Source organism: Ixodes scapularis, unplaced genomic scaffold (assembly GCF_016920785.2).
Source record: "Ixodes scapularis isolate PalLabHiFi unplaced genomic scaffold, ASM1692078v2 PGA_scaffold12__126_contigs__length_90152505, whole genome shotgun sequence".
Taxonomy (NCBI): domain Eukaryota; kingdom Metazoa; phylum Arthropoda; class Arachnida; order Ixodida; family Ixodidae; genus Ixodes; species Ixodes scapularis.
The window spans coordinates 67,934,455-67,960,680 of record NW_024609838.1 but is presented as its reverse complement, the minus strand read 5'-3'; the positions used below and the strand labels follow the sequence as shown (position 1 = coordinate 67,960,680).

At 45.9% G+C, this 26,226-nt stretch overlaps 1 pseudogene; it reads right to left on the bottom strand.

The window, feature by feature from the left end:
• Positions 1-26,226, bottom strand: part of LOC8028327 — an 89,211-nt pseudogene that overhangs the window by 44,813 nt on the left and 18,172 nt on the right.

The window sequence follows — 26,226 nt, the reverse complement described above, 5'->3', positions numbered from 1 at the left end:
GTTACGTCGTTGCGCAGTGTGCTTGACTAACCCGCTGGCCACCTTCTGAAAAGCAGCTGGTCGCACTTTTTAATATCAGTATTAGCGTAGTACACTGCTTCACTTTGACGTAGTACCGTAATTCGGATGTGATAGTATTTTATGCCACTTAAACTATACCAGTAATTTAATTTGGTTATATTTTTGACAGAAGTTTGCCCCTGAAGTTTGAAACATCCCTGTCGCAAATATGTGTCCATTCACAAGAAATATTTATCTGCTGGCTACGTTGGGGAGACGGGGGGAGGCAGGGTTGTGCGATTTGGTGTCAAGGAAATGCGAACCTGATAAACTGCACTTCTTGAGGGCCGCACGACGTGTAAACGAAACTCGAATCCTCTTCAATGCCTAACAAATGTTAAGATTATACTTCAAGCTCCAGCTAACGGAAGTGCTACAAATACTACATCAGACCAACAACGAAACGATTCACAAAATCACTCACCAGTCATGTTGCAGTGGTCTTCGTCGGAGCGATCAGGGCAGTCGATGTTCCCGTTACATTCCAGCTGCCCCGAAATGCAGTACAGATTGCGACACTGGAATTGGTCCGGGCGACACTTGTTGGGGCAGTTGGCTTCGTCCAAGCCTTCGCTGCAGTCTTTTTCATCGTCACAGAGCCACGCGGTAGGAATACACTTCCTGTCGCTGCACATGAAATACCCACTGGGGCAGGTGACGCTGTCTACAGGTAAAGATGCAGGGAATTCTATCAGTATAATCATCACTGCTTCCCCTTAAGCGCAAAAAAAATGAAAGCCGTTTACAACTCCCTGTAACGCCGAATTAGAGCGCAGCTCTTGAGGAGGAGGAGGGAAGGGTACTGAGGGTCGCAAGTTCTTGGGGGGGGGGGGGGGTCACGTGACCTCGGGGAGGAGTCATGTGACCTTGGGGGGTCACATGACCTGGGGGAGGGGTCACGTAACCTCAGGGGGGGGTTGCGTGACCTCGGGTGGTCACGTGACCTCGGGGGGTCACGGGACACCCCCCCCCCCCCCGAGGTCACCGAAGGTACCCGAGGTCCTCCCGAAGGGACCCGAGGTCCTGCCGAAGGAACCCGAGGTTCTCCCGAGGTCCTCCCGAAGGAACCCAAGGTTCTCCAGAGGTCCTCTCGAAGGAACCCGAGATCCTCCGAGGTCTTCCCGAAGGAAGCCGAGGTCCTCTCGTAAGAACACGAGGTCCTCCGAAGTCCTCCCGAAGGAACCCGAGGTTCTTCCGAGGCCCTCCCAAAGGAACCCGAGGTCCTTCGGGAAAATTTACCCATAATGCACCGCGCGGTTACGGCGACGGCGACGCTGACGCCGCTCAAGCCGAAAACGGGCGCCTAAGAGCTGCGCTCTAAAACATCAACGGCTTTATTATCTTATGGTTATTCTCAAAAACTGTTCTATCCGGCAAATCACTCATTGAAATAAGTCCACCCATGCACGGACGCATCATGGACTGTATGTGGAGAGCAAGTTCGTCTGCTTCTTTTGCAGGGGTTGTGATGACGTCATAACGCCAAGCTCTGACTGGTTCTGATTGTAGATAGACCTTGAGGAAGCCTGCTTTGAGGTCTACCCACTATCCTTCAATCAGCTAGTAAGAGCTCGGCGTCTTTCTGACGTCACCACGACCCCTGCAAAAGAAAAAGACGAACTTGCCTTCGCATAATCTAAAACAAATTACAACATAAAAAATGTGCCATTTTTTGTCTTATCAGTTAGAGCTATGCGAAGCGCAATATCGTCTGCAAAAAGAAGCAGACGAAATTGCGCTCCGCATAGACTTTTCCAATAATCTTCTGTGCGCTGCCATCTTTGTCTATTGGACTGTAGAGGGAGTTCTGAGCGTGCGCAGTAAACCTTTTGCACAAAATATCAGACGCCGCCCAAGCGTCCACGGCCGAGTGACAAAGCATTTTTTTTTTGCCTAGGTAATAGGCGCCGTAAAAGCTTATAGGCATTAACAGCTTAAGAAATGCAAGGGCCCGGCCTATCTTTACGTTCACGTTTCCTTCCTCCTGATTAGCCCTATCGGCTCATTTCGCAATCCCATTGGCTGCGGCGATAATAATATGCATGGGATTCGCCCAGTCATGGGTAAGTTACTTTTAAAAATTAATTCGTTACAGTTACTTTCAGAAAAAAGTAGCGAAGTTCTCGTTACAGTTACCTTAACAAAAAAGTAACTCGTTACAGTTACTTTCAAGAAGTATAACTACGTTACTTTTCAGTTACTTTTCAATAACACAAAAATTAAGGAAAAAGTAATGTTTGAAAGAAAAAAATATAGACACGAATCAGTCGGGCTTCTACCATACCGGTAAATTCAAACTTGATAATTTAGCTGGAAAACTAGTCAATATTATGAAAAAAAAATAAAGACCCAAATTCAACTGGATGTGTTTTCTTAGATTTGAACACGAAGACTTGTTGTCGGAGTACTCCTTGTTGCAAAGTTTGCATACTGCGGTCAACTAGTTAACGACCACCTTCAACACGAAAAAATACTCTCTGTATGCCGGCCATAATATAGCTCTTTGTTCTGTTCCCATCAACATCGCTACCCTTGGTAGCACTAGCACATTGCCGGCTCGTTGACGGTTGCGCTGGGTTCATGAACTCCTTTGATATATTTCAGTTCGTACACGGCAAACCAGAAACAAGCCCTGCGCAACAGCAGTAAATTTTGCCTCCACCGTTGAAGCCACGCCGGAGTAGTACAAATCAAAATACGAAACATGCGCAGTGCGGAGTAGTGGCGCTAATCAAAATACCAAACATACAAAGTTTCCTCCGCGTGTATTGTTATTTCACGGTTGATTCACCCAATTAAAAAGCGTGCACAGAAAAAGAAACGCAACAGAGATAGTGTTTCAAAATACTAAGATGTAAGTGTTCAGTCACAAAGTACAAACAAGTGCGTTTGTACATTCTTTTTTTTTTTTTTTTCATCAAATCTACGCGTGGCTATATTCGGATAGTGACTCGCGAGAAAGAACGTATTCTCAAGTTTTTGCAAGGCCAACTGACACTCGAAATGTCGGAACAGACAATTTGGAAAGTGCAAGGAATCGCTAGATTATGCTCATTTAATTATATATTATTCACAAAGAATTGAAAAGTAACGACAAAAGTAACGTCGTTACTTTCATCGTTACCTGAGAAAAAGTAATAGAACTACAGTTACCAGTTACATTCTTAAAAAGTAACTCGTTACAGTTACAAGTTACCGAAAAAGTAACAAAGTTACAGTAACGCGTTACTAGTAACGCGTTACTACTCAAGACTGGACTTGTCACACCTCACGTTTCTTTGTCCGTCAATGACTCTGGCGGTAACAGAGGGCGCTTCCGTTAAGACACGATTGCGAGGCAGAAAAAAAAATGTGGTCGTGAATTTTTTTTTTTTTTTGACGGCTTGAGTGTTGCGGGATTTTATGATACGCTTTTATAGATTACAGAGTAGCGGTCAAGGGAAGCAGAGATTAACAATACACTTTAGTATCACCAGTTGCCACCGTATGGGCGATGCGGAACAGTCTGAGTGAGTTCCCAGAGGTAATAAAAGAGAACCGTCAGATTTTCTGCGGATACCTCAACTGCTGCATCAAGTTATATCAATTGCGCTTGCAAATTCTGATTACGTTTGCTCACGTATGCACCCGGCAGCAGTGATGCAAAGCTGCTTGGATTAGCAATCAAACCAGACGTACGAAAACAAGCACTCACCGCACGCTTCCTCGTCGCTACCGTCGCCGCAGTCGTCGTCGTTGTCACAAACCCAGCGTTTGTAGATGCACCGTGTATTGTTGCAAGAAAACAGGTCTGTTCTGCACTTTCCTGCACGGAACAAGCACTCGGTCAAATAGAAACAAATCAATTTACTAGCTGTCAGATTGCTGTTAGGCCTCCGAGTCCGATGCAATCATCTATCTAAACCTGACTAAATAAATCCAAAAAGTTACACGGACAAAGAAAGCAGAAAACATAAGCTAAACGCAGGGAAGTGCAAAAAAGCGCTACCTAAACTGTTAACACCATCACGTAAAAGGGTCAATAGGCATTTCTAACTGCAGTTAAACGGTTAAGTGAAAACGCGCAGTCAACCCTGAGAGTGCAGTTGTGTTAAAAGACAAAAGAGCAAATAAGGAACAAGCCCTTGATCGCGGCCTCTTCCTAAGGGAGGGGAGCCCTTCGGCAGAAGAGCGTCGGGCAAACCTCGTACTAACTTTAACAATAAGTCGCCGCACGTCGCACCCATTATAAGAAAACATTTAAACATTTTACTGCAAAGTGAACGCTTCGCAAGAATTATCCCTTCGGTTCCCCGAATTGTCTACAGGCGTTCCCGCAATCTTGGGAACGCCGTAGTTAGGTCTAGGACAACTTACACTAAACGCACTGGCAGTCGCGCCTGCGGTAGAACGAATTGCGAGGTGTGACTCAAACAACGGTAGAGAGCATGAGTTTCAATTTCACTTACATAATTCACGGAAACATAAACTGTAGCACAGATAATGTGATAACCTCTTCACATGCGGTACCCGCAGTAAGCAGTACGTGGGCCAGACCAGCGCACATCTTCGATTGAAATTTAACAATCACAGAGCACATGTAAAATCATTTCCCAAACTCCCCCTTTCAAAACATAAAGCTTTACGCGAACGTATATTTGACAAACTGGCCGTTACAGTTTTACAATCTAATTTCAAAAGCAACCGTGATCGCGAACAGAAAGAATACTATCTTATTTACAAATTTAATTTCATTCGGGCCGGCTTCAATCAAGATTCCGACATAACGTCACCTATGCATGCAATAATCCCCTTTGATCCGCCTATAACGGACTCGGTGACGGTAGCTAATTCAATCCTAGAAGTTCAACTTTTGCCTTTTCCCCGTGTACCTTTCCGTATTACTCGTCGACGGCTTAGTGTCGACGAGCCAGCTTGCTATAACCTTCGACAGGCATTTGCAACCTGTTGCTCCTTTTTGAATGTTCTAGGACTGCCGTTTACACTGTTGGCTGTGCGTTTTACAGCACTACCAGCCAAGGAAATTTTCGTGTCTGGCGTTGTTAGCAAAAAAACTCCCGGCGAAAAATTGAAGGCAAAAGAGCATATCGCCTTTGAAATCAGGCATATACAGCTCAGTATCTGTTTCAATAAAGAAAACCACAAAAACAAGCATCAAAACCACATGATGGATGATAAGGTGCGTGTGAACAATACGACCACCCTCCCACGTGTTCCGGTATAAATTAGGTTTGCAGATGCTTCGAAAGGGGTAGATGTCATTTGAAGCCCTCATGTCGTGAAGTGCAAACCGCATAATTGATGTTAATGGCGGCTGCAAACAATGCGAAGCACGTTCCTTCTCCCTGCGTGTATTTCCCGGTAAAAATTACGGATGCATAGGCTACTCCGAGTGGAAAAGTATCCAACAGCATAGAAATCACGTTGTGACACCACCACGGTTTCATATATAACATGTGCTTCACCAATGCAACTCAACCAACCACCATTCATGGATTATGCATTGATGTAACCTTAGCAAAAAATATCTCTACAGTGAGAATCGAAAATCTCAGTGTGTATCACACTGATCATAAAGTAGTCGTTAAGGTCGTTGTGAAGTAATAAAAGGTGTGGTTAAGTACATTTCAGTTGTCTCTGGTTTCACTCTCTCTAGACCCACGTGTGTGAATTTTCAAGTGACGTCGCAATGGGTAATCGCTGTGGGTGTAATTTACAGCTTCGCTGTCCAACCACCTTCACAGCGTGGATTGAAGCCACAGTTTTTGTTGTTGTTGTTTTTTTCTACAGCGGACTCGAATTCCTCTACCCCGCCATGTTTTCTTTCGTGTCAATGTCAACAAAACACTCCAAAGCCATACATCGTACAGCGCAGTATTCGCTTCAAGGAAGAAAAAAACATTAAACAAGCATCAAAACCGCGTGATGAATGATAAGGCGCATGTGAACAATGCGAAGCATGAGTATGCGTTTCCCGGAACAGATTACGGTTGCAGCTGCTGTGGAAAGAGGTTGACGTCATTCGAAGCTCGTTTGTGACTCGTTATGCCAAGTGACTGGATACACCGGAATAGTGTGTGCGAAGGAAGACTGCAACCGTGCGGCAGGCGTCAGAATCTACACAAGGGATTTAGCTTGTGTCTAGCAGTATGAGCTACAATATGACCAAGTCGACTGCGGGGATGTGCGTTCCATAAAAGCTAGCGATGGAAAGATAATTTTCACGGTCTACATCTCATCGAATGCACCTAAATCTGGCATAGAGTGCTGCAGGCAAACGCACTTCTCCTCAATTTCAATGAATCAAGCAACACTGGTAATCATTGTCGGGGGCTTTAATGTGGACATTTTGAAACCGCAAGACAAGCGGTTCATCCAATTCGTGATGGAAGAGTTTGCACTCATGTGCTTCGCCGATGTAACTCAACCAACAACCATTTATGGATCATGCATTTATCTAACTTAAGCTAAGAAGCTCTCTCTAGTGAGAACGGAACATCTTAGCGTGAATCACTATGATCCTAAAGCAGCTGTGAATGTCGTTACAATGCAAATAAAGAATGTGCGCCACGTCGCATTGGGTAAATCGTTGTAGGCGCCGTTACAGCTTCGCTGGCCAACCACCTTCATAGAGTGCAATGGCTCTACAATTTTTTTAAGCAGGGACATTATTAATACGCGTCGGCCGAGCGTTTAGTTGGCTAACTGTGTGCGCTTTCTTCCTTTGTTTAAGTAAAAATATATTTTTTTAACTTTACCGAGCGTAATGGCTTCTCGTCGAGTGTGCTCCGTTTCGCCTTTTGACTGGCCGCGGCGGTCGTTGCGGGCCATCCGAACCGATCCAGCTCTATGAACGTGACGGCGTTTCCTTTAGAAGGTCATGGGAAACTGAAACGGCCTTCAGTTAGCTCCGAGCTCCGATGGCTCGTGGCGACTGCTGCTGCCACCCAATGTCCGGTCGGGTGTGCTAACCACTACACCACTCCACCTTGGCTTTCTGGCGTTTCCTACCTGTCTTATCAATCCACAAGAAACGAAATGTATCCAATCGGAGGTGTTCTGGAAACACACGCCGCCGCGTGGAACGCGGTACGACGCATGGTGTTACGTGGTACGTGCTCGTTTGTGCTCCAGAAATCCTCCCACTGTTTGTCTCGTCCCGTGTACATGTAGCATTCTTTGTTTTATGAGCTTTAGAGACACGGTATCATCATCATCTGCGAGAATCAAGAGCCAGGTTATTGGATATACAACACGGGCACTTCACATCATCGAATGCGGTCTCCGATGAGGATATAAACGAACATATGTTCCACGCGGCGGCGTGTATATATATATATATATATATATATATATATATATATATATATATATGCTGTTTTGTACTGTTTTCACTAAGAGTTTTTTTTTTCTTCTATACCCGCGCCTTCGGCCCCCCACCACCATGCCCGTTATATATATATATATATATATACATGGCACCACCACCGGATAAGAACCGGAACATTACGTCACGGTTATCGGCACACATATTATAGCTGTGTAAGATTCCGCGCCGAAGATATGGACGACAGCACCTAAAGGATGAATATTTCTACTATTCGTTGTACGACTGCTAATTCATTGTATGACAACTCTTTCTCTGCTTGTGTGGCTACTGTGCCGTCAATATGTTTTGATATTTCCTTTCACTGTTTGTCACTAAAACCTACGTTGTCTCCTTGTTTTTGTGCTTCTGGTTCTTGCCGTGTCCTTCCGAAATTAAGCTTAATTCGTTTATGGTCACTCCCCAAGTTTTTTTATTTATTTCTTTGTCTATTTTCCTGCAACCCCATTCTGTTATACAATTTGTGGGGAATTATAAAGTAGCCCATTGTGAATTGAGAGTTGAACCTCTCCCATGTTACTTTTCACTCACTTTTCTTTGTGCATTTAACAGTACCACATCTAAGGCCTCGCACAACTCCCGTAACGTCCTTCCTGTCGCATCGGTCAAAGCATCAAGTTCCTTCAAGTGAGCATTCATATCTTCTATGACAAGTATTTTATGGTCTTTCCCTATTTTCTTGATGTCACTTTTTCTGCATCTTATGTGCTCTGCGTTTTCCTTTCTCGGATCATTTCCTGTCCACAAAAATGCAAATCCCATGACTGTTGTCACCCCCCCCCCTACTACCTTTCATTCGCAAATATTCACTACAATCTTTGACTCTGTTTCAATCTTGTCATTTCAGAAATGCCCCTAGACCTCCCCTTTTTCGTTCCTTTCCTTTCCTGTTGCATCCTATCCACGTCTACTCCGGCATCAAAGGGTGGTTCTTCCATATCTCTAAGATGTGTCTCTGCGGCCCCATACACTGTAAAATTTTACTTTTGGGTTTGGTCCTCACTTTCTATTCACTTCACCCTATTCCCAAAACCTGCGATGTTTATGAACCCTACATTCTGACGTATTTTAGAGCGCGGCTCTTAGGCGCTCGTTCACGCGTTTCGCGGCGTCGCCGTCGGCGTAACCGCGCGCGTTGCGTTATGGGACGTCACAGAGATATACCCAATCAATTCCCAGCTAAATTTAGCGAAGAAACTGAATATCTCTGATAGGTCTGTGACGTATCACGATGCAACACTGCGCATTCCGTTTCCCTGCTAAATTTAGCGGTAAAACTAATGTCACATTACCTAAACACCAATTCGGTTTCCCCGCTAAAATTAGCGGGGAAATGAATTGGTGTTGAGGTCACGTGAGGTCAATTTTCCCGCTAAATCTAGAGGATAAGCTGATTTTGTTCATAGGTGACGTGACACGAAGTCTTGTGACTTCATTTTCCCCGCTAAATTTAGCGGAGAAACTGAATTGGTGTTCGGGTCACGTGGCGTCCATTTTCCAGCTAAATTTAGAGTGGAAACTGTGGGAGGATGGGAGATTATAAAGGAGGAGGTGGAGGAGGGTAGGAAGAGGAGAACGAGAAGGGGAGGTGGTGGTGGTGGTGGAGGAGGAGGGGGGGGAAAGGGGAACTAGGGTGAGGAGGAGAAGTGGAGAACGAGGGGAGGGTCCTCTGTACCCTCCCCTCCTCCATAGCCACCGTTCCTCCTCTGCACCCTCCTCTCCTCCTCCTGCGTACCCTCCTGTCACGGTATATCGCAATATCAAAATGCCTCAAGAACTGCGCTCTAATTTCGCATTACAGAGCTTTTTCTCACTCCTGCGAGTCTTCGTTCTGCCCTTGTTGCGTCTTTCCTTGTCAGACAGGGGAAGGGTGCGCAAAGGTGATTCATGCCGACCTTACATTCCCAGTCCGCAAAATGCAGGGCAGTACACGTGTGCTTCCTATATTTTTAAGCATCGTTTTTTCGCAATGGGACTAAAACAGTTCTCGCAACATTAAGGCAGCTTGCTTTGAGGTCTACCCACAATCCTTCAATCAGAGCCAATCATAGCTCGGCGTTTTGCTGTCCCCACATCTGCAAATGAAGTAGACGAACTTGCGCTCCTCGTTGTCTAAAATGAATCACAACATAAAACAAGTCGCCATTTTCACCTTAGCAGTTATGGCGCGTTCACACTCGAAGCGGATCCGCAACCGCAAAGCGGATCCGCGCGTTCTCAACCCCAAGTCAACCGGAATCAAAGACTTCGGGCGCGCTTTCGCCAACCACATCGGAACCGATTTATCCCAACCGTTTTCGTGAGCCGCGAAAAGGCGATTAATCCGAACGTGACGCTGACGTCGGTGGCTTTCAAAACAAGATGGCATCTGTCGCTGATGAGGCGTCCAAGGCGCTGTGGGCCTAGCGTTGAAGCGGACAAATCAACGAAGAAACGTGATATTCACGTCCGTCACTTTAGTCCGCCGCGAAAATATTTGACCAGTAATTTACTGGGCTTCACTCCGGTGATGTGATTGGAGTAAGATTTTGTTTAATATTCGTGTTGCCAAAGCCGTCCCTCACTGCCTTGTTAGTCTTTGCCCGCAGAAGACCGGAACCCGCCAACGATCGATCGAAATAGCAACTGTTGTAATCACTAAGACAGTCGCGTGAATTACGGAAAGCTTTCAACACCGCGCATGACCACCACGAAGGCCGATAGAGACGTCGTGAGCCCAATTGCGTTGCAAACACACTACTACGGAGCCAGCAGGGTACCGGCGCTAGCTCGCCCTGTAATGTTTACTACTATCAAAAGGAAAAAAGGGAACATAGGCAATTCATACGGCGTTTCTTTGAGCTTACTCTCAAACAAACAGTAGATTCGATCGACGTGGGAGTGACGAGAGGGGAGTCCGCCACCAACGAAGCCACGACCGGCTGTAATCGGTTACAAGTCAAGAAGGTAGTGGCAAATGACCCTCAAAGGAAATGTTGCATTCCCTCGCCACCAATCACGCCCCATCATTTCCGTGACGTAACGACCTGCGCGAACCAATCTTGTCCTTGCATAGGAATATTTTCAACATGGCTGCCGGGCAGCATTTCTACGACTCGAGCTTCTTGTAGCAGTTATCCTGCTATTTACCGCGGTTTTGCACTTGCTCGAGCGTACGTTGCTAAGTCGTAACCACGTCCAATTTCATTCGCCATAGGTCCTGCGAGACAGCGTGAGAATCCAGCAATGGTATTTACATCGAAAAGGTCGATGTGGGCATAGGCTTAGCATCATGCGTCGGACGCCGTCTCTTTCTTCGTCTGCCACAGCTTGCTTCTCTACATTATGACGGTATCAACTTTTTATCGCAGTGATTTCCGTGGAGCTACAGTAAAATGCAATGGTCACCAAACTCTGCATCGAGTTTGTCTTGTAACAAAAACTGGTTTATTCAGGTTGCCAGACTGCTATTTACAGCTACCTGAAACTGGACAGTAACATCAGATCTGAGACATCTTCTTTTCTAACAAAATACAAACTTGAAACTCTACAACTTGACCATGCATGGTTAAAGTTTTCATCATAAGTAAGCTTCACTTTCTTCTTCTCGGGTCTTGATGACACTCTAGTGGTAGGTTGCACAGACACCGGCGCTAGATAGTCTGCAGGACCAACCATTATTTCATTTTCATGGTCACGAGTTTCTTGGTGCTGCACATTGTCCTCGTTGCGACCTTGTGTTGAACATCCACCTCCGAGTCGGAGATTTTTTCTTCGAATGCTTCCTTGCTCACAAGTGAATGTTGCCTGTCTCGTCTGTACACAGCACTACTCTCAGCTTGCACCACATAGGATCTTGGTGCCACTTGCTCTTTGACTTGTGCTTTGACTTTCCACTTTCCGGCACCGCCTGTCCAGTGCCCAGTGGCTCCAAATGCCTACCGGCTGTGACATTTTGTTTGTGTTTTGCCGCCTTTCGTCCTTGTGCTGCTTAGAAGTCTGGCAGTTGAGACCTCAATCGTCGCCCATGTATAACTCGCAAGGTGACCATTCATTCTCGAGTGGTGTGCACCTGTAGTTCAACAACCCTAGCCAAAAATATTCTTTCGCATACTGAGTTTTCTTTAGAATCCTTCTGATCGTTTGGACCTCTTTTTCTGCGAGTCTATTCACTCTAGGAAGCCTTAGGCTCGAGATGATATGTTCGAACTCAAACTTTCTTACAAATGCTGCAAATTCTCTGCTTGCAAATTGTAGACCATTGTCGGTGCAGAGTTTTTTGGAGATTCCATGCCTGGCGAAAGCACTTGCCATACGTTCAATCTTTGTAGCAGCACTAGTCTCTGTTAGCTGCACCATTTCAGGGTAATTGGAGTAAGCGTCATATACCACGAGGTACGACGATCCTGCATGTTATCACAGATCAGCTCCAATCCTCTCCCATGCTTTACTGGGTACTTCTTTCATGATGAGTCGTTCAGCAGCTTGCTGGTATGCAAAAGTTCGACAAGCTGCACACTTTGATATGTATGACTTAATGTCAGCATTCATTCTTGGCCAGAATGCTAAAGCTCTACTACGAGCTTCGCATTTGCTCATGCCTAAATGTCCTCCATGCAGTCTTGCATGTATGTCTGCACGACAAGCTTTTGGAACCACTACTCTTGAGCCCTTTAAGAGGACACTGTTGACAAGAGTCAACTTTGATGCGTACCTGTTGAGGTCTCCCTGTTATTCATGGCCCTGGTGGATCCGTGCGATAACTCCCCGTAGTTCGTCATAACTCTCCGTGGCCTCTTGCAGTTTCTGAAATATCGGACTCAGTGTTGTGAACATTATGCTGACAGGATGTAATTCAACATCTTCCAGTTCTACCTCTTCCTTTTTGTCCTCTTTTACTGGTGCGTGAGACAATGTGCCTGCTAGCACCAAGTTTTTTCCAGGTAGATAGCACAGGTCAAACTCGTACTTCATCAGACGAATAAAAAAATCGCTGCAGACAAGGTGGCATGTCTTCAATGCTTTTCTTTGCTATGGAGATCAATGGTCGATGGTCGGTTTCCAGTGTGAACTTGCGACCATAAATGAAGTCATGGAACCTCTCACAGGGCAAATGTGATGACAAGCGTTTCTTTTTTAATTTGTGCATATCGCACTTCACAGTCGTTCATCAGTCGTGACGCAAATGCTACTGGATGCCGCTCTGTACCATTCAGTTGTAGGAGTGCCGTTCCCAGTCCATACTGTGATGCATCAGCTGTAACTTTGTCTTCTTTTCAGGGTCATAAGATGCTAACACTGGTTTGTTAGTTGGTGTTTTCTTCAGTCTGTCCCATTCTGCTTCGTGAGCCTCAGTACACTTAAATATCACATAATCCTTGATGAGGCTTCTGAGAAGACTTGTTCTTTGTGACAGGTGTGACAAATACTTGCCATTATAGTTGATGACTCCCAGCATCCGCTGTATTTCCCTCTTGATTTGAGGAGTAGACATTTGAAGCACTGACGAAACTAGTGGTGGATCCGGCTCCACCCCATTTTTAGTGATTCGGCCACCCAGGTAGCTGATCTCTTGGACCGCAAATTGGCACTTTTCCATGTTGAAGGTCATTCCAGCTCTTTGGGCTGTTTTGAATGGTTCCCGTAGTCTCATGTCGTGCTCTTCCTTGGAGCGACCCCATACGAGTACATCATCAACGTCCACTCTTACCCCTTCAAGTCTATCAAAACCTTCAGTCATGCTCTGTTGGAAGACTTCCGGTGACAATAAGATGCCAAATGATAGTCTCAGAAATCGGTAGCGTTCAACTGGCGTACCAAACGTGCACACTCGAGAGGCCTTCTCACCTAGTGGTATCGAGTGATACCCACTACTGGCATCCAGCCTTGAGAAGAGCTTGGCGTTTGCCAGTTCTGCTTCGATGTCCTCACGGCGTGGCATTCGGTAGTGCTGCCGTTTGATGCATTGATTCACTTGCCTTGGATCCATGCAGATTCTAATAGCACCTTCTTTCCTCTTGACTTTCCCAATTGGTCTTACCCAATCAGTAGGTTCATTGACTCGGGTGATAACTCCAGCCTCTTCCGTTCTCTGGGGTTCTTTCTTGAGTGGTTCTTTCAGAGCTCGTGGCACTCTTCTCGTCGGCTGTACCACTGGCTCTGCTCCTTCTTAAGGGACGATCTTACATTCCCGTCCCACACACCCTAGTCCTTTAAACAACTTAGGAAACTTCTGTTCCGCCTTCTTGAGCCATAGTTTCTTTCACCATGTGCTCTCGCTGGACCAGCCCCAGGAGTTCACTAGCTGCTAATCCCATTATGGCCTGGCGTCCTTTTTTCACGATGAAGAAAACAATATTTGCGCTCTTTCCTTTGAGTTTCACTTCCAGCAGTGCCTTCCTTTTGTGTGCAGTCGCACCATCGTTGTAGCCTTTTAGGATTAAAATGCTTCGCTTCAGGCTCGCCGTCTTGTGTAGCTTCTGGAACAGTGAAGTTGGCAAAAGACTTGCCTGGGATTCTGTGTCAACGTTTAGTTCCACTTCCTTGATGGCTACTAGGACCTTGACCAGACACTTATTTTCTTTTTGAGTATTACATGTGCTGATTTTGGGAAGGCGACAGAACAGCACACGACAAAACAGCACAGCGTCAAAACAGCACGGCGACAAAACAGCACGCGTCAAAACGACACAGCGACAAAAGAGCACGTGCCAAAACAGCACGGCGTCAAAACAGCACAGCGATAAAACAGCACGCATGTAGCAACTACGAGCGCGCTCTTCACCTCTCTCTGCGCGAATAATTTCGAACCCTCTCGACCCTTTCATTTTTTTGGCGCTAGGTTATAAACGATGGGGGCCTACTTGAAGATATTGGGTAGTTAGAGGTGATTTCTTCGCGTCGATGGTGGCCGCGTTGACTGGTCTTTTTTGTAAGACCAGCGAAAGCGGAAAGGTTATTGGGAGAAATAAGTCCATAAGTTCAAGTTATTAACCGTCTGGTTTGCGGCAGTCCGGTAAGGTTCCTTAGTACTCGTCGTTTCGTAATTACCACCTAAGCGTAAAACGCCCCCCCTCCCCCCTCCCCCCTCCAAAAAAAAAAAAGAAAAAGCGGGAGATGCGCCAATTACAGATGCATTGATACAACAGGTAAGGTAAGGTGACTATAATGTCGAACGTATTCAAGGTGTACCATGGGCACCGATTCTGCGGGGTTCATTCGCCGCGAATAAAATGTCCCGGAAACACGCGGCTGCAGCTTGCAGGCGAGAAGTCGTTCTGAATTAAATTCACAATTATTTCTGACGAAGGCCTCGATCGAGGGGAAACCGGTGAAGCAGAAACATGCCACAGCCTCAATACTGCTTCCCTGCAGCATGGGCTGAGCACACTGTTGCCGCACAGGCTTTCTGTTGTTTTTGTTCTTGTTTTTTAACAATTCACGACAACATTATCCCGTCCAATTACTTTGTTGTTGTTGTTATTGTTTTTTTTTTTGTTTTTTTGTACACGTGCAAGCAAACTTGCGCGTCAAAATTAGCAGAACTGCTCGACATATAGCCAGAATAAGCACAAGCAAAGGCTTCGGTACTGCTCAGGAAGCCTTCATGTGCGCGTCGAGTATATACTCCCCACTCCGAACTTGCTCCCAAGAAATCAGATTTGACAAATCGGCCCTCGACGAGTTGGCTTTCGACGAATTGGCCTAGACCCTCCATTCCTTTACAATGCATACTTTGAGACATACATTATTTTAAATACATACGCTATATTTGAGGTTCAGCGCTTTAGGCTTACACCGAATAAAACCGGTAAAAGTACGCCGAAATATTTTTTTTCAAATTCGGTTTTAACTGAAAAAGGTCAGTATTTTCGAGGAGTTCGGAGGGGGGGGGGGGGGGGGGTATGACTAATTACTGACCGTATGCCACTCCTTTCGCAGTTTTCAGCTAGCCTTAGAGATCGGTTCAACGTTCAACAAAAGCTCTGGGGTCCCAGGGGTCTTAAGGACGAAATCTTGGTTTTTCACCTGATATGAATTTGTGTGCCGAATTCTTTCTTCAAATAAGAGAGTTTAATCGCGAACTGAACAATGAAAATCAGGGGCGTCCATAAATGCCGCACATTTTTAGCACCCCTGACTTCCGTCTAGTAGAGGAGGGCATACATACCATTCTTTTATTGTTGTTTCTGTCGTCGGCGCGAATTTACCACCCCTCGCTGTCGTGAAAACGGGGAAAAACGCCCTGAGTAAAATGGTATCAAGTTTCTGGATGTTGATATTTGGCTCTCCGATCGAAGTGGTGGTGAAGCTCATGTTCATCCAGTGTCCGTACAAATACGAGCACACGCCAATAATGTCAGATCACGATAGAGTCCCAGTGCGCCTTGCAGAACAGGTCACGTCGGCTGCCATAGACAGCAACAATTAAGAAAATCAATACCTGGTTTACTCACTATACATTTTAAACAAGCGCTTTTAAATACTGCATTTTCGTCAGTATACTGGTTTTCGTCAATAAACCGAAAAGAACCGAGAAGTTTATGTGTCTACAAATATTCACTGCAATAAACCAAAAATTTCTGTTTGCAATAACAACCGAAAAAGGTACGCCGAATTTAGAAATAATAAAAACTGAAAATGCCAAACCCCAGCTATATTGTCAATGTCCTGTTTTGAGACAGTGCTGTCTTGTCGCGGTGCAGTCGCTGTGCCCTTTTGACGTTGTGCTGTTTTGACTCTGTGCTGTTGACGCCGTGCTGTTTTGTCGCCGTGCTGTTTTGACGCTGTGCTGTTTTGACGCGTGCTGTTTTGACCATGCTGTCTTGTCGCGTGCTGTTTTGTCGTGTGCTGTTTTGTCGTGTGCTGTTCTGTCATGGTGCCTTTTCATGCCGCTGACTTGAAGAACGGCGTAGTCGCTGTCGTCCTGTTCTTTTACTTCATCTACCGAAGCCTTTGTTTTGCAACACACGGCGAATTCGCCGTGACAGGAAGAGTCACTTAAGTGACTCATCCTGTTGCACTTCTTGCACTTTTTATTGTACGCCGGAAACTTCCGTGGGTCATGCTTCTGGTCGCACTTGGGACAAATTTTCCCCGTCGGTTGGACTTTCCGCTCATGCATGTCCGCTCCCTTCTTTTTGTCGACTGCATCGACACGTCGAGGACCGTCGAGAGCTTCATCTTGTGCCTGAAGAACCTCATAGGGCTTTCCGAGCTGTATGGCCTTTTTCAACGTCAAATCTTCGCGCAACAAGCGCTCTCGCAGTTTTTTGTCCGTTACCCACATATGATTTGATCTCGTACCATGCAGTCCGACAAAGTCGAGAAGTTGCACGATTTTACTTTCAGTTGTAGCTCTCGCAGGCACTGTTCAAACCGGTCACCATCAGTGGCGTCACGAGGGTCAACAGCTCCCGGGGCGGTGGCCCGCGCCGACACCCCCCCCCCCCCCTCCCTCTCCCCCGCTCGTCGCCCGCCGCGATCCCCTTCCTCCCCCCCCCCCTCCCCCCGCACCCCCCTTGTGACGCCAGTGTCACCACTTTCTTGTTCTCGTGAACGAAAAATGTACCGTTCGTAGGTTTCATTTTTCCGGGGCATGCAGTACTCTTCAAACTTCTTTAGTACTGTCTGGTAGCCCTGTTTTTCTTCACGTACGAAGGTAAAAGTGTTGTAGACTTCTATGGCATCGGGTCCTGCCACAGAAAGTAAAATGGCTGCCCTTTGTTCGTCGGTTCGCTTGGTGGTCTCCGTCGCCCGTAGGTACAGTTCCACACATTGTCTGAACCGTCGCCAGTTCTCCGCTACGTTTCCTGTCAAGTTCAGGCCCTCGGGAGGCTTGAGCACGTCCATGGTTTGGCTTTTTTCTCCGTTTACCGCCCTTTTTGCGGGATTAGTCAAATCCGACCACCATGCATCGAGTTTTTCTTGTAAGAAAGCTGGTTTATTTAGGTTGCCAGACTGCTCTTTACAGCTGGCTGGAACTGGACGCTAACATCAGATCTGATACAAACTCTTCTTTATAAGTGTAGTGGTCTGCGTGGGACGGGCATGAGTGAACCACTAACACAGTGAGTGTCTTCACCCAATTTCGACCGTATCTATGCTGCCCTTAGTAAAACGTCTGTTAATTGAAGTAACGCCTTCGAAGCAGTATCTATGAAATGACGCCTTCGAAGCATCATCTGTGAAAAGTGGCGACCCTGGCAAGTTTCTGCGTCGCGTTCAGCTGCACGGTAATCTAGGTTCAAATGCATCCTCGTAGCATACTTCTAAGCATCGGAAGACGGGGGGGGGGGGGGGGGGGGGGGGGGGGGGGGAATTAGAGATACAAGGACATTAGCTGAGCCCCGACGTCGTCTTTGTGAGCAAAAGAGACGATGAGCCTATGATTTGCGGGCTCGTCACCATACGAAAGGCTTTTATAATCTTCCTCCCAACGCTGTCACAAATGGTTACCAGCGTCGTCGTGGTCACAAAGTCCGAAGACAGGCCGCAACAGCCCCGTCTTTGTGTGTCTGTCGGTGCTGACTGTTGGGTGCGGCGTCCTCTACATTTTAGCCGGTCATTTGCGCAGCGACCCGTTTGGCCGATTTATTCAGCGCCGCAGGACATGGGCATGAAAAGTCCTGCTCAGTCTTCCACGTGGTGAGCCTGTTAGCATATTTCTTAATCCAGCGGGGTGGCTGGAGCCCCTCTCTGATTACCGGCTTGCACAGGTCTCCCAGCCTCGATTTGCATGTGAAAAACTACATATGTGTCAAATCTGGAGGCTATGGACTGAAACCAGTGGATCATCGTGCGCATGTACGTATCTGAAACCGATGTGTTTGTGAAAAGCAAGAAAGGAAAAGGGTAACCTTTCACTTGACATCCGCGAAGCCGTCCTCGACCTCCCCCCCCCCCCCCCCTGCCCCACCCCCCAAAAAAATATGGAAGAGAGGGGAAAGCCGGGCGTCTACACCCCTCCCCCCCCCCCCCCCCCCTTCCCGGCTACGGGCATGGTGCTGACAAACGTTACTGTTATTCTCAGATTGGGCTCGGTCGTGCGAATGACCACAGACGTCCCATTTATCCTTCGAAGCAGATCACTGGTACTGGGATTTTGCTTTCCACTGTGTTAACACACGGTATTGGCTATACCCAGGGTTTCCTCAGGCGTGTGAATAGCCTCAGACGTCCCATTTATGATTTAAAGCAGAGCGCTGGCAGTGAACTGTTTTGTCATTTTTCTTAGACAAAAAAGAGCTTATTTGCAGTCAAAATCCAATTTGTTGCTTAGCGAAAATTTTTAGACAGCGGGAAGGCAATATGGCATCTGATGTCACTGCCGTAGATGGGCTGCAAAGCTTTGTTTTGGCGAAGTTTAACTCTATACTAATGATTCATGGCTCGGTGGAATGTATAGGCAAGCTTAGACATTTTTGCAACGAAAAGAAAAGGTTGTCTGGTGGCTGCCATATCAAGAAGCCATGAGCAATGCTATACGGCAACGAAGCAGGGAAGCATGACAACATGAGACACAGAAGGTCAGTCGTGGACAAGGACGACAATCCGACTTTACAGCATATGTGTGGGCCTTAAAAGGACCGTTTGGTGTTCCGAAATGTTGCACGCTTTCTTCTTGATGTTGGCGTTAAGCTTCGTCAGGGGGCTCAACACCAGACAGGTCACTTCCTCATGTGGTGTCCTCTCCATCCAGCTGGATGACGATGGGCTGGATGTGGGCACTTGTGGCACCACCTCTTCTGAACGCCAATAGCGTGCCTCACAGCGTTAATGCGGTTGTCAGAGGTGACCTTGCCATCTTCTTCGTTGAGGAGTGTCCCCACATCGACGATCTTGAACGTCTTGCTTCGGGCAGCAACGCCGGTCTTGATCTGGGCCCATATCAGTTCAATGGGATTGATCTCGCAGTGATACGGTGGAAGCCTGACCACAGTGGAGGCAGCCGTCGCAGCAGCAGTGTTCACACGAGGTGCTGTGGCTTCTCCAATGTCACAATGTCGAGGAGCTGCTTCTTCAACAACTTGGGGTCTTATGAATTTTTTTTAGACCACTGTCGGATGTCGTCCTTGCGGGAACTCGTCGTCGGCACTGCTTCCAACCGCCGTGAATAGTATGAAGCATTATCAACGACAATTACGCTTCCTTTCGGCAGTCTGTCGAGGACACCGTCGAACACTTCTCGAGGTGGGCGCCATTCATTTCCTCATGATAGTCGCCGGTCTTTTGGCCACATAACACGTCCAGGCAGCCGTTGACGAAGCCGTCCTCGCTGCCGATGTGGGTGACGATAAGACGCTGGCCCTTCCCCGATGGCGGCTTGAGACCCGTCGAGAAACCATGCATAAAGGCGTCGTTATACGAGGCCACGGTCGTGTCTATCCACACCTTTGAGACAGTGTGCACTGCCGTCATCGACGCCTCGCCCAGGTAGAAGATCTTCCGATGATCTTGTCAGTGACGTGCAATCTCATGCAGATACCTCTGCTATCAGGCGACGATGTCCTCTCGTTCAATCAGCCGCGAGTTTCGTTCCTTCTTGTCAGGCTCGTATTCGTTGTCGTGGAGAATGCAACGCACAGTCCAAGCCTTCAACGAGGGAAGTTCAGTGCTCTGCAGAATTCGGCCGTTATTTTTCTGATCGCGGGGACCTCGTTTTGTCGAAAGAAACGGTGTACGCACGATCTCAGCGCGCACAACGTGAAGTCGCCGTACCTAAGTTTGCGCCGCCTCTTGCCTTCATTTGCTGGGTGCTTCCGAGAGGGTGTCACAACTTGTCCCTCGGCTGTTTTAGTCTGATTCTTGATCTTGAGGATGGTCCGTACAGCAACGCCAAGCAGTTTGCTGACTTCGATGCAGGACTCCTCCACAGTGAGGCCGGTTGGCCGGGCTTGGCGGGCGGTGCGTGTCGCACCTGAACATAGGCGTTCATTATCAGCTGCCTTTGCAACTCGGTTGAGGACATTGCCGCTCTTATGCGTCTTCTATTGGCGCATTGGCGCATTGGCGTAGACGGCGAGGCTGCACCAGACTCTCTTGACGAAGAAGAATCGGAAGAATACCATTCCGCTGTCTCCACATTGGGATTCATAATGGAAAACAAAGGCGACTTCCGGATATGTCAAAACCCGATTCGCAGGGATTTCTGGCTTTTTTCCGCTTTCAATGTTTAACAACCGCAGCGAATGTACGGAATGTACCTAATTCGTGTACGATGGTTATCAAGCTAAAACCAACCATCATATATGCATTACTTACAGAAATTACAATTTCTATGTATTTGTAAAACAAAGGACACTTTCTTTTCGCCTCTTATTTCATAAAATTGCACTACTGGTCCAACTCAGGTCTGTAATAGACACGAACTTTCTATGTCTTTAGTAACGAACAATTTTCGTTGCCACTTGTGCCTTCTTTTTACATCTACCCACTGATCTCTATTTTAGTAGGCTGGATCGCGGATCGGGAGCCCGTCAGTGTCGCCACCGGCGGCCATTGCTTGACACCAGGCAATACACGCAAGTCTATGGGAGAAACGCACAAAAGTAAGAATATTGAAGCGTGTACGCTGTGCTCGGAGGCGAGTATTTTATAGTGCGCTGCGATCCTTATGTCGGGTGTTAGGAGATCGAATCGGTATTTGTCAAACGTTCGGTCACCGAATAAAAAAAATCAAACGTACCGGAGCACCTACGGCTGAGCTGGAAAGCTTGCTCTTGTAGAGGAGTAAACAAAGGAACTTGCCGTCAATGAGACCGTCCTCGGGGAAGCCCAGACGTTGATGAATGACAAAGAAGTTCCATTTCGACGACGGCTTTCCGATAGTGAGCGAATTCCGCGCAGCAAAGCCTCCGAGCTTGTCGTCTGCTAAACCCAACTCAACGAAACCGCCACCGACTCCGCAATAACTCTAGGGTAACTCGCGTCATTGAGCTGCACTACAGCGGAGTCACTCTCGACCACAAAATATTGATTTATAAGAATTTTGAGGGCTGTCAGTTTTAATGCTTTTAAGCAAGCTATTTGACGGGCTTATCGAAAATCATCCAAAACGTTTCAGTGCCGACAACAGCTTAGAAACGGGGGAAATCGGCACTTTTTCTCGTCCTTCCCACAGACTCCCATGCATTGGCTGGTGTCAATCAATGGCCGCCGGTGGCGACACTCGGCCCCAGCTGCTGAGGCCGCGATCCGCGATCCAGCCTACTACAATAGAGATCAGTGCATCTACCTTCCGAAGCGAGCAATGTAGAAGTCCAAAATACATCATTTGCCTCGCCTACTAGGTGGCGCAAGCTGCCGCCAGCTACAAGGTCTGTCTGCAGCCAATATCTATCCAATGAAGCAAAAGGGGCGCTTTCAGCAAACTACTTTCTCGACTGCGGAGGCTTTTTAAGCGAGCGCATCACGCTTGTGGGGAGGAGCTTCTGCTACCTTCTTGACTAGTAACCGACTATAGCACTGAACACATTCCACCGCACCACGGTCCACCAGTGCCGCTTACAACTCCGAAGATGAAAAGAGCAAAATATTCGGGGGAAAACTGGCCCGCTATCAAGAAAATTAAGTCAGCTATTCGTGCGGGAAGGGTCCACTTCGAAGAAAGGGTCGGGGGCATCCTCTTCTGAGTCAGCAAGGCGCGCTCACGCATGGCCATGACCTGGCTGGGCTTTGCTTGTGTACAGAGTTAAGAGAATCGCGGACAAGTTTTGCGGGTCTATATCTCTCCTTTTGCTGCCCAAAATTCTTAATGCGAGCGAACAGCCTGAAGAAAAATCTTCAGTGCCAAAATAGCTAAATTTTGGCTTTGGGTGGTCGATTAAGCTGAATTTTGAATTGTAAAACAGGGCTGCCGAATCACGCGCGATCGCCGAGAAACCGCCAACCGCGTCTTGGTGCGTCTGAACGGGGTCTCCCCATCGGAACCGCATTTACAACCGCTTCACAAACGCATTTTAACTTCCAGTATGAATGCGCCATTAAAGCTACGCGCAGCGAGCGCCAGTTCGACTACAAAAGAAGCAGACGAACTTTTCACTCCGGACAGACCTTTCCAATAATCATCTTCTGGGCGCTGCCATCTTTGTCTACTGAACTGTGGAAGGAGTTCTTAGCGTGCGCAGTAACTCCTTCGCACGAAATATGAGAGGCCGCCCAAGCGTCCACGCCCAGTGACTGGGCACTTTTCGCCTGGGTCAAAAGTGCTTGAAAAGTCTATAGGCATTAACGGCTTAAGATACGCAGGGGCGTGGCCTATCTTTACGTTCACGTTTCTTGCCTCCTGATTGGACCTTCGACGTTCATATCGGCTCATGTCGCAATCCCATTGGCTGTGGAGATAATAAGAAACACGGGACTCGCCACACCTCGCCTTTCTTTATCCGCCAATGACTACGGCGGTACCGGAGAGAGAGAAAAAAAAAAATCAGCTAGTGAAATATTTTTCTTTCGTCATAGGTTGAGTGCTGCGGGGTTCCATGGTACGCGTTTGTATATAAGTACAGAGTAGTGGTCAAAGGGGTGCAGATTGTAAGAATGCACTCTTGTTTCCCCAGTTGCCACAGCTTGGGGCGATGCGGAACAAAAAGAGCTCTAAGTGACCTCGCTAGCTGCACGAAGTTATATTAATGCTGCTTGCAAATGCTGGTTACTCTTATTCACATATGCGACCGGAAGCAGTGCAGCAAAACTGCTGGGAATAACGATCACGAGAGACGTACGAAAACATGCACTCACCGCACGCTTCCTCGTCGCTAGCGTCGCCACAGTCGTCGTCGGTGTCACAAACATAGCGTTGGTCAATGCACATTCCATTCTTGCAAGAAAACTGATCTGTTCTGCACTTTTCTGCACGGAACAAGCACTCAGTCAAGTAGGAAGAAATCATTTTACTCGCTGTCTAACATGTTTGTTGTTAGGCCTCAGAGTCCCATGCATACATCTATCTAATTTGATTAAATAAATGCGACAAGTTATACGGACAGAAATGCAGAAAAAACGGTACCTAAACTGTTCAAACTATGACGTAAAAGGGTAAGGAGGCATTTCTAACTGCAGTATAAACGGTTAGGGGAAAAGGCGCAGTCGACTTCGCGAGTGTAGTTGTGTTAAAAGATAAAACGGCAGAATTAACCTAAAAAGTTTTAAATCAATCTATAGTGTGGCAAAATCTGCCATAAGCTCTTTTTGGTTTCCCCTTTTTCCCGCCAGGAGGAATTTTTATCGCCGATGAAATGGTCGAGTTAAAAGGCGCAGTCGGCTTCGTGAGTGCATTTTTGTCAGTAGACCACCCTGCAGAATTTCTTAAGGATTGTAATTGTAGATACAGTGCGTCAAAAACTTCTATTTTACAGAAGTATTTCACAGTTTTAAAGTTTTTTCATTTCATTGACACTAAAAAAACGCTTTTTTTTTGTTTTTTTTTTAAAGCGTGCTCGTTTGGTGAGCAAACCTCTGAGCTACTCAGGACTGCAACTACACGAAGTCGAACTACAGGGTGCTTTTTAACTAATTAGGATGCACAATTAACATACCTAATGAGCAATTTATAAGTATATTTTTGCAATGGAATACCACTAAGATTATATATATATATATATATTTTTTTTTTTTCCTTTATTTGTTTCGCGGAAAAATCCGCGTGGGGGGCAGAGATAAAGGCCTGGTGCCTGACAGAGCCTCTGCCCCCCCCCCGTACAGTTCAGCAGTGCAATACAAAAAAACACGGTGGAAAATGCATCAGAAAAACAAAACAAAATGCGCCATTTGCCAAAACCGATATAAAAATAGAGAGAAGCATTTGTGCAACATTATAAAAATATATAACAAAATTAGCATTTCTTATACCATGAAAAATAAAAAAAATAATAAAAAGACACTGATCATTGAAAATGACCAGGAACAAAGACATGCTTCCGTTGTAGACTGCAAAAAAATACAAGTATACAATACATCACATTAAAATTTGCCACAGCACAGTGGTATTAATAAAAAATCAATAAAAGGTTTTTCTCTCATACTTAAACATCAAGAAACAAGGAATGGAAATATGCACAAAAATTAAAGACATTTATAACACTCATGAAGTTTACGGCACTAACAAAGATGAAAAAGCAATTTCACTTGTCACGAGCATCCTTCTACAAGAACATTTAAAGCTATTAAAGGGTTGGTGGAAATCCAGAGACATATCTTTTCTATTCAAAGTTTTATTTATCTGGAAATTCAGCCTTTGTCGGCCATAGTTAGTTCTTATTGCCGGCATCTTCCTTATTGGGTCTCGAATATTGTACGTGCTCAGATTGTATGTTGGCGTAGTGTGGAGCTTATTTCTGTGTATGAATTGTAATAATTTGAAATAAAATACTTGATCTGCTTTTAGCATATTATATTTATTAAAAAGTGGTTGCGTGCTTAAATTTCTTCTGTCTCCTTTATAATTTTCATACATACGCAAGATTTTTTTCTGCAAGATAATTAGTTTGTTGTAATTAGTTTCTGTCGTAGTTCCCCACACCAAGATGCCATAGCTCATTTTTGAGTAAAATAGAGAGTAGTATAATGTTTGTTTAAGCCAAGTCGGTAGTAAACTGTGCACTTTGTATATGCTTCCAGTAACTCGGGACAGTTCAGCCTTGAGCATTTTAACATGGGTTGACCAAGAGAGGTCCTCAGTAAACCACACCCCCAAAAATTTTTGCTCTGTAGCTTGCTCGAGCAACGTACCTTCAAATGTTATGTTGATAGTACTGTGATCGCGTTTGTTTATCGGCTTAAAAATAACATATTTTGTTTTACTGGTATTTAAAGCTAAGCGATTTGTTTCTAACCATTTTGAGAGTTTTAATAGATAATCATTGGCTAATTTTTCTACGACCTGTTTCGTCTCACCAGCAAAAAATACATTTGTGTCGTCGGCGTACATTATTAACTGAGGGGAGCCAGGTATTTCCGTTATATCGTTTATGTAGACAAGGAATAGCAGAGGCCCTAGTATAGAGCCTTGGGGAACGCCATGTTTTATTTTCATTTTGCTGGATGATCCATTATTTAGGCATACATATTGGTAGCGTTCATTTAGATAGCTTTTAATTAATTTTAGCGCTATTCCTCGTATACCATATACATTAAGTTTTGTAAGTAAAATATCATGTTGCACAGTGTCGAACGCCTTTTTTAAATCCAAAAACAATCCCAGTGTGACCAATTTGTTTTCAATGTTTTCCGCAATTTTATCTTTTATGTCGATTAGCGCTGATTCTGCAGACTTTTCCTTCTGAAAACCATACTGAGCAGGAGTTATTATATGATATTTTTTAAAAAAAGCTGTTTTTTTTTTAACTTTTTAAAAAAAGTATATAAACTACCTTACCGGTTATGATCCGGAATATTACGTCAGGGTTATCGGCAAACACGTTAAATGTATGTGAGATTACACGTCGAAGATATGGAGGACAGCACTTTAAATTATTAATATTTCTACTAGTTCAATGGCCGACCGCTCTTTCTCTACTTGCGTGACTACTGTGTCCTCAATTCTTTTTTATTTTTATTTTAGCTGTGTGTCACTAAAACCTATCTTGTCTCCTTGCTTTTGTGCTTCTGGTTCTTGCTGTGTCCTACCAAAATGAACCTTAATTCGGTTATGGTCACTCCATCACTAATTCATTCCTTTTTCGTCTATTTCCATGCAACCCATTCTATTGTATAATTTGTGGGACTTTATACAGTAGTATACTGTCGGTTAAGAGTTGTTCTCCCATGTTACTTTTTCCTCACATTTGACTCGTGCATTT